Source organism: Trachypithecus francoisi, unplaced genomic scaffold (genome assembly GCF_009764315.1).
Source record: "Trachypithecus francoisi isolate TF-2019V2 unplaced genomic scaffold, Tfra_2.0 Lachesis_group3, whole genome shotgun sequence".
NCBI lineage: Eukaryota > Metazoa > Chordata > Mammalia > Primates > Cercopithecidae > Trachypithecus > Trachypithecus francoisi.
In genome coordinates this window covers 93,974,346-93,983,934 of record NW_022681468.1, presented here as the reverse complement: position 1 = coordinate 93,983,934, position 9,589 = coordinate 93,974,346, and positions in this window count along the sequence as shown.

The window sequence follows — 9,589 nt, the reverse complement described above, 5'->3', positions numbered from 1 at the left end:
TTACCAAGGTACAACTCATCCCTGCTAACATTTTACACATCATTTGAAATTGTATTTTCTATATTTCATTAACTACATAGTTTTTAATTTTTGCCATCACGACTGTATTAGGTTGTTCTTTCATTGCTATAAAGACTGGGACCGTATAATTTATACAGAAAAGAGGCTTAATTAGCTCACAGTTCTGCAGGCTGTACAAGCATGGTGCCAGCTTTGCTAAGCCTTTGGGGGCCTCAGGGAGATTTTACTCATGGCAGAAGGCCAAGCAGAAGCAGGAATAGAGCAGAAATGTCACATGGCAAAAGCAGGAGCAAGGGAGCACTATATACTTAAACAAATCTTGCAAGAACTCACTATCACGAGGATAGCATAAGGCCATAAAGAATCTGTCCCCATGATTCAATCACCTCTTACCAGGCCCCACTTTCAACACTGGGGATTACATTTCGACATGAGATTTGGACAAGGGTAAACATCCAGACTGTATCAATGCCTATACTGCTTTGTATCTTCAACTGCCCAAAATAGATATTTGGCTAGTTCATTGAGATGTAAAAAGTAATGCACTATTATAAGCTAGAATATCAGCATAAATAGAAACAATGGCCAGGTCTCCAGCGTGAATACATATTGTGAACCTGCATGTATTGTTACAATTGAATTTTGCCCGGTGGCCAAAAAGAAATGTGATTAGAAGCATGACAATGACTATCTGAGAATTGAATTTTATAGTACAAATTAACCTTTCACTGGTCCCCAGAGTGTTAACTAGTGTGAAGTTTAGTCAAACACTAACAAGAAACAGGTGCTTTGTGTTCTTACAAAACATAATCTATCACCTTTATGATAAGCCAATTAAGTCCTGTTTTTTTTTCCTCCCAAAATGAGCATAAAATACCTGTCACGCTTTTTAGTGAAAATAAAGAACAAACTGGAATTACTCAGGGGTCTTTCAAAGTTGCACAACTTTCACCTTGAATAGCTACGAGTTACACAGGAGACTTGTGAAATTAGTCACATGTAAAAAAAGTATTATTCTTGGAAGAAAAACAAAATTATCAATTGATCTTTTTTTTTTTTTTAAGTGAAGTTTTGCTTTTGTAGCCCAGGCTGGAGTGCAATGGCACAATCTCGGCTCACTGCAACTTCTGCCTACCCGGTGCAAGCAATTCTCCTGCCTCAGCCTCCCAAGTAGCTGGGACTACAGGCGCCCACCACCACGTCCCACTAATTTTTGTACTTTTAGTAGAGATGGGGTTTCACCTTGTTGGTCAGGCTGGTCTTGAACTCCTGACCTCAGGTGATCCACCCCCCTAGGCCTCCCAGAATGCTGAAATTACAGGCATGAGCCACTGCGCCTGGTTGATAAAATGATTTTATCAAGTAATATTGTTCTTGTATAGGTAACACTTTTCATAAGGTGGGAGCTGCAGTTCCATGCCATGGATGTTCTTGCAGCTCTGACATGGGTATACATAACTTAACGTGGAGCCAAAAGAAAAAAACTTTATTCTCTCACACCTTCCCTCCATTATTCTTCACCCCTCCAAACTCTCGCAGTGGGGCTTGCCATTTCCTGGCCCCTGAATTGAAAGCTAATTTGAGTCCTATGATTTTCAGACTTGAAAAACATCCTTTAATCTTTAAGATTTAAATAGTCTTTGTTCAGGAATTAAATGCCTAGGCAATAAGCAAAAACACACTTCAAGAAAGCTCCTTCTCTCCCCTTGGTTTGAGCCAGCTTTGATAGTTTCACATAGAACCTGTGATAAGTGGCCGCCACCTTTATTCCCTTGATGAGTTTTTCTTCCTCTCTCTCATCATTGTGAGCCGAGGCTGTGTTTTTCTCTTGGCTGGGGTCAGTATGATGTGCTTTCCTCTGGCCATGTTGGATTGATTTCCTCTGGCCATGGTGGATATCTTGAGCTAACTTTGTTTGGTCTCTAATGGTAGATAAATTCTCCTCCTTGTTCGGGGCCTAGTAAGGATACTACTATTAGCCCCCACTAGACCTTAAAGTCTGCTTCTCACAACAAGAACAATTTAGTTTCTTCCAAAAAGTCACTCAGGTATCTATCAGCTATACTGTGTTTCATCCTATGTTAGTTCAATATTTCCTCCAGGCAGTTAATCTGGGAAAAATTAGTATGTCTCCAGGCTGTCCCCTCTCCCTGACCTTGTCCCTATCTAGTCTGTAAGAAAACCCTCATTGATTCTGGTGGCTTCTTGAGTGTAAATGCAACAGGCTTCTAACATGGGCCATTCATTTCCCCTTCTTTCTCCTTTGGCCAGTAGTGACAGACTTTCCTACCTAGATTTTCTATTGGTTAATATGTACTTGGCCTCCTATTTTTAAATTTTGCCCACCATGTCCCACCTTAGCCTTCCAAACTTCAAGAATTATATACTAAAATTATGTAAGTAATCTCTAGGAAGCCTACCTCAACAGATTTAAGATAAGGAGAAGTATTTCATTCTTCCGCCCTTTAGGAAGAGGAGTGAAAAAAACAGGCTGTAGGATTTTTAAAAATTCTCAAAGAAATCCTCCAATTTCTGTCTTAGATTTTGTAGTCTGGAGGTAGGTGATAGGAGAAGGTTGCAAAACAAGTTTTTATATATAGTCTTTGCAAATCTTGAAAATATTGCCTAATATCTTTTTTAGGGAATTTGGATTTGATTGATGCTATTTTTAGGGATGGGGAAGGGGGGACTCAGGAAAAATTGAGACAAAAACCCTGATTTTAATATTCTGTTATATATAGTGCATATATGAAAGAAGAGTGCTTGATGAAGTTGTGTTTATTATTGAAAACCTGTGCTCCAGAAGATGTGAGTATTTAATTAATTATTGATCATTGGGCATAAGGTGAAGTAAGATTAGAAAAGTCACATTGGAACCAGGAACAACAGAACACCCTCCAAGTGTGCAGCAATAAACACCATTGCTATAAGAATAAAACAGGTTGTAGGAGAACAACAGAGAATAGTTGGCCAACAAGTTTACCCCAATCTGCACTCAGTATTAAGAAGTTCTATAGAAAGTTGTTACTGTGATAATATTGAGGCCAGCCTCTTCAGCGTCCTGGAGGAAGAAATTATTAGTGAAGCCAAGAATCTGATTTTCCAAAGAAAACAATATTTCATCCATGCTAATGAAACTTTATCACTTGGGTTTATCAACTGTAAAATTATATACAAATGCTTTTTTCATGAGATAGATAAAGCCAGAAGACTCTTTTTATGACTTCAAGTGATACATCTTAGTTATTCATTATTTTGAATTACCTGAACCTAATTATAGGGTATTCATATCATGATTACTATTTTTGAAAAGAAAAATTACCATTTTTAAAGGGGCTCAATATTTTTCATTTTGACAAAAATGAACTGATAATATATTATTGAGGCTATTAAAAATACTTCAAATACTGCACTACACATGAAGAAATATTATTCAGGGCTGAGTACAACCAAGAGAGGATTAAGAATCCAGTGCAGCCATCTCCCATTCCAGCTTTTGAATGTCAGGTGAGATTGAACATGGCATCTGATGACGTGCTAAAAGTAGTCTTCTGGGAGAAACATCCTCATAATTCAGGGCACATATTAGATCCAAATATCTGGAATTATCTGACAGATGCCACCAAACAGTTGCTGCCATTACTGATAATCTATAATTGTGACTTAAAATATTTTCCAATTCAGGAAAAAGAAAAAGAAAATAAAGTGATAAGCAAACATACGATAGTTGAGCCTGCTGTAGTTTAGATAACAGAATATTTTCCACAGCTTTGAGACTATTTATTTCACTTTTTGTGGGTTACCATGCATTTTATTTTACATAATAAGGCTTGTGGAAATTGCTAAATACCCATTACATGACATGAACACCAAAATCACCATTGGTGTCCTTCTCCATCTTTGTACAGCTATCTCCTAGCACTCTGCACAATGTGTAATTGCACAAAATCTGTGTTATATCCAAAGAAGCAGAGACAATGATTTGCTCTGCAGCCACTGAACATAATAATACTTTTTGCAAAGATCTCTTCAATATATTTAAAGTTTCATTAGCATGGATGAAATATTGTCATCTTTGGCCTCAGTTAATCCTTTCAAAAATCTTATGTCATAGATTGAATAAGTTAAGTATTCCTCTACTATAATTGGAGAAATTGGGGGTGGGAGAAACTGAACGACTTGCTGCTCTCTATACAGCAAATTATAATTGAAATTAGGCCTGGCACCTATCGCTCTTGTGGCTTATACTTTATCACCAAAACATTGAGAACCACAAAGATCCTTGACTCTGAGAGTAAGAGTCTTAGCATGGTAAGGAATATGAAAAAAGTACAAAAGTCCAAAACATTTTAAAAAATCATCTTCATTCTTTAAGAGTTTGAACTTACTGCCCATCATATTCATAAGCCTCCCCTCTCCAGTTTTTTTCAATAAACTACATAAAATTAATCTATAGTTTTAAAGTTAGGAGTTTTGTCTGGGGCACCTAATATCAATTGTACATCATTCACAAAGGAACAATTAGTATCTATAAATGTATATATACACACATATATAAATATTATTTTTAAATGAAACAGTAGGAAATTATTGAGTTCATTTTTTTAAAAAAAAAACTGACCAGATTTCTGACACTCATTAGAATGGCTACTGCCAGAAAAAGCAAAAAAACAATTACTGGTATGGACGTGGAGAAATTGAAATCCTTGTGTACTGTTGGTGGGTGCCATGGAATGAATTATATTTCTCCAAATTTGTACATTTAATCTCTAACCCCCAATGTGACTGTATTTGCACGTAGGACTATCAGGAGATAATAAATTTAAATGCGGTTGTATGGATGGAGCCCTAATTATATATAGAATTTGTGGCTATAAAAGAAGAAAATGAGAGTCTCTTTCTCTTTCTTTCTCTCTGCATCATGTAAGGACATAGTGAGAAGATGACTGTCTGCAAGCCAGAAAGAGAGCTCTCACCATAAAAGGAACAGGTGAACACATTAATCTTAGACCCTTCAGCCTCTAGAACAGTGAGAAGATAAATTTCTGTTGTTTAATCCACCCTATCTCTGGTATTTGTTATGGCAGCCTGACCTGACTGATAGAATAGGAATTTAAAATCTAACATATTTTAAAATATCTTCATTCTTTAAGAATTTGAGGCCGGGCGCAGTGGCTCAAGCCTGTAATCCCAGCACTTTGGGAGGCCGAGACGGGCGGATCACGAGATCAGGAGATCGAGACCATCCTGGCTAACACGGTGAAACCCCGTCTCTACTAAAAATACAAAAACTAGCCGGGCAAGGTGGCGGGCGCCTGTAGTCCCAGCTACTAGGGAGGCTGAGAAAGGAGAATGGCGTAAACCCAGGAGGCAGAGCTTGCAGTGAGCTGAGATCGGGCCACTGCACTCCAGTCCGGGCGACAGAGCGAGACTCCGCCTCAAAAAAAAAAAAAAGAAAAAGAATTTGAACTTGCCCATCATGTTCATAAGTCTCCCCTTTTCCCCTCTTTTTTCAATAAACTACATAAAATTAATCTATAGTTTTAAAGTTAGCAGTTTTGTCTGGGTCACCAAATGTCAATTGTACATAATTAACAAAAAGAACAATTAGTGTCCATAAATGTATATATACATATATGTATAAATATTATTTTAATAATGAAATAATAGGAAATTATCATTTGAAAAACTGGCCAGATACCTAGCGGTACAGTCACTATGGAAAGCAGTTCAGCAGTTCCTCAAATAATTAAAAATAGAAATACCATATAATCCAGCAATTCTCCTTGTTGATATATGCCCAAAAGAATTGAAAGCAGGGTCCCAAAGAGATATTTGCATACCCATGTTCATAGAAGTAGTATTTACGATAGACAAAAGGTAGGAACCACCCTAGTGTCCATGGACAAATGAGTGGGTAAACAAAAAGGGGGCACATACCTACAGCTGAAATATTATTCAGCCTTAAAAAGGAAGGAACTTTTGACTCATGTTATCACATAGATGAACCTGAAGGCATTATGCTAAGTGAAATACACCAGTCACAAAAAGACCAATATCATATGGTTCCACTTATATGAAGTATTTGGAGTAGTAAAATTTATAGAGACAGAAAGAAGAATGGGTGATCCCAGAGGCTGGAAGAAAATGGAAATGGGAGGTTATTGTTATAAGGAGTGTAGAATTTCATTTTTCCAGGTGAAAATGTTCTGGAGATTGCACTACAATGTGAACATATTTAATATAACTGAACTGTACACTTAAAATGTAAATGTTATGTTATATATATGTTACTTAAATTAAAAAAAAAAAATTGACCAGATTTACAGTAGGGATCTGCCGTGAGCATGGCCCTTTGCAGTACTGAGCACTTTTCTAACATTCAGAAACACCAATTCTTAACCACAGTTGATCATGATTGCAAAGGTCCTGTAAGTTTATACATTTATCTACATTTAGATTCCAAATGGTCTCGAATAATGGCTTTAGCTCCCTATATTTTGCTTGTGTAGGACAATTGCGTTTATTCTTCACTTTGATGGATATGGGAGTTAGAGAAAGAAAATAATGGGAAGCCTCTCCACCAGGAAATTAAATGCTGCCTTCTGTATTATTTGTGGGTCTGAGATCCTTGGGCTTATATTATGGCATATGTTTTTAATATGTGTACATCAGCAGACACTTTATTCTTTGTATTTTTTGTGCTGGAGATTTCAAAGCACTTTGTGAATAACAATTTCCTGAGATGTAAGCTTCTGGAAACTAAATTTTTTTTTTTGTTTGTTTCCAAGAAGAGAGCATGAGCTTTATCTTGAAAAGTGTAGGGGAATGTTGAAAAGAAACTTTATCTGTGTGTAGGTGTGGGTTGTGGAATGTGAGGTGTGAGGGAAAAACAGAGGAAAGGAAGGTCCCCCTTCGGCCTCTTGAGGTGAGGTTTATAAAAATAATATAATAATAATTATGCTACTTATAATGGGATTTAAACATGATAACTCATTATTGACTTCCTTGAATAAACTAAAAATTCAAAGAGCATGCAACCATGGAAGCATTGAACCCTTGTTAAGAATTGGGAGTTGTGAACGTGAGTGGGGAACAGAAATGAAAAAAATACTTTCAGTTTCTGACATTGAAGAACTTCCCATGTGTATTAATGTTCTGTTGCTGTGTACTAAATCACCACGAATGTAGCAGTTTAAAACAACACAAATGAGGTAGTTAGCCCTGGCCTCTGCTTTCCAGCGGAAGGCCAGTGTGGTTTAATGTCACAGTCTCCGCATGGACTCTCCTCAGCTGCCGATGTCTGCAGCAAACACATCATACCTCGTAGTCTCCAACTTAAGCTGGGCCTCAGTGTCACTTGTTAGCTCTTCTAAGACTCCAGTGGCCTCATATAGGCCAGGATTTCTCACATCGTCGACTCCGGCCAAGAGCTCCTCCTCCGTGCCTCATGGCACCTGGAGCATGCAGCTCCCAGCGCTTACCATTTTGAAATGACACCTTATCTAGAGATGTCCCTCTTTCCTTGAAGAGATAATGTGGTGGGCAGTATTCTAAAATGGTCCCCAAGATCCCCACCCCTTCCTATGCATGCCTTGTCTTAGTTCCTCCTTGTAAGTGTGGGTGAAACCTTTGGATTAGATGGGACTTCACTGAGATTATGTAATCTTACATGGCAAAGGGGATATAGCAAATATAATTAAGGTCATTAATCAGTGGGCTTTGAGTTAATCAGTAGGGAAATTATCTGCTAGGCCTGACCTCATCACCAAGCCCCAAAAAAGGGCAGGGCCTTTCTGAAGTGAGAGAAATTTCACAAGAGTGATGGAGGGGCTGGTTTTGAATATGGAAGCATCTTTATCACATGAAGTTAAGAACTGCCTATAGCGGTTGAGAGCAGTCTTTGGTCAAGAAACAGGACCTCAGGTCTACAGCCACAAAGAGATGAATTCTGCCAACAACCAGTGAGCTTGGAAGATGATGCAGAGATGAGATTAGAAGCACAGTCAGTCCATAGCTTTGTGAGACCCTGCTGGAAGGCCAAGGCCAGGGATGACTTCTTCATTTGTGGCACCTAGTGAAAAATGAATATAGGGGCCCCTTGTTCAAAAAGCAGAGAAGACTGAGTGCAGTGGCTCATGCCTATAATCCCAGCACTTTGAGAGGCCGAGGAGGATGGATCACCTGAAGTCAGGCATTTAAGGCCAGCCTAGCCAATATGGCAAAACCCCGTCTCTACAAAAATACAAAAAATAGCCAGGCATGATGGTGGGTGCTTGTAATCCCAGGTACATGGGAGGCTAAGGCTGGAGAGCTGCTTGAACCCAGGAGGCAGAGGTTGCAGTGAGCCGAGACTGTGCCATTGCACTTCAGCCTGGGTGACAGAGTGGGACTCCATCTAAAAAAAGATAAAGCAGAAGAAAGGTATTTTCCTTTCTTCCATGATCTCTCTCTTCACCTGTGAAGGTATTTTTTATTGGCTATTTACTGCTGAAATGTTCTCTATGGCTCCAGGGTACTCATGAGGTTGGTGTAGACACCCATAGCTCATGACTTGAGGTGCAGATGCCCAACCCTGATCCTCTCGTATGTTTCTCCAGGACTCAGTGCAGGTGAAAGGCAGCAGTGATTTTTAGTAGAGGTGAGGGAGCATACAGGTAAAAACATCCCAAGGTGATGAACAGGGCGTGGCAGGTAGGTCCGTGCATGAACAGAGGGTGCCAGGCCCTGACACATGTTCATTGACCCATTGGACTTCACCAGCAAAATACAAATGCAAAGGTAGTTAGACAAAATTGTAAGATTATGAGTAGAAAATCATAAACCACAGATGAGGGCCACCTTCTGAGGATATGGGCCCTCTGAGGGTGTATGGTCTCATGCCTTTGAGGCTGGCCCCAGCAGAAGCTGAAGGTAGAGAGCATGAGGCCACGGATAATGCCGGTTTGATGACATTTGGGATATTATCCATAGAGTTCCAGGTTAAGCACAGAAAGGAAAAGACGCCAGGAATATCCTAAGAGTAGAAGTGCAGGGATCAGGCATTTGGTGAAGTTGAAAAGTAGGCAGAATATGGTGTATAGAGTGAGAAAGGGCCAAAAAGCTAGGAAGTAGTGATCTAAGATTGAAATGTGAGTCTGACCTTTTTGCAGCTGTGGTAAAGGAGGCTGAGGTGGAATAAGAAGCAAATAATTCTGCATTGGGGGTAGTGAAGTTGTCATGAAGATGGGTATCCACAGAGGGTGGTCTTCTTCACATCTTCCTCATTCTCCTCCTGCACACTAAACCTCTCTCACCCAGATCACCACAGAAAGTCGGGGGAAAATGGAGTCAGTGTTTTAATAACATTACTGTGGCAGGGCGCAGTGGTTCATGACTGTAATCCCAGCACTTTGGGAGGCCGAGGCGCGTGGATCACGAGGTCAGGAGATTGAGACCATCCTGACCAACATGGTGAAACCCTGTCTCTATTAAAAATACAACAAACTAGCCAGGTGTGGTGGCACACACCTGTAGTCCCAGCTACTTGGGAGGCTGAGGCAGGAGAATCACTTGAACCTGGGAGGTG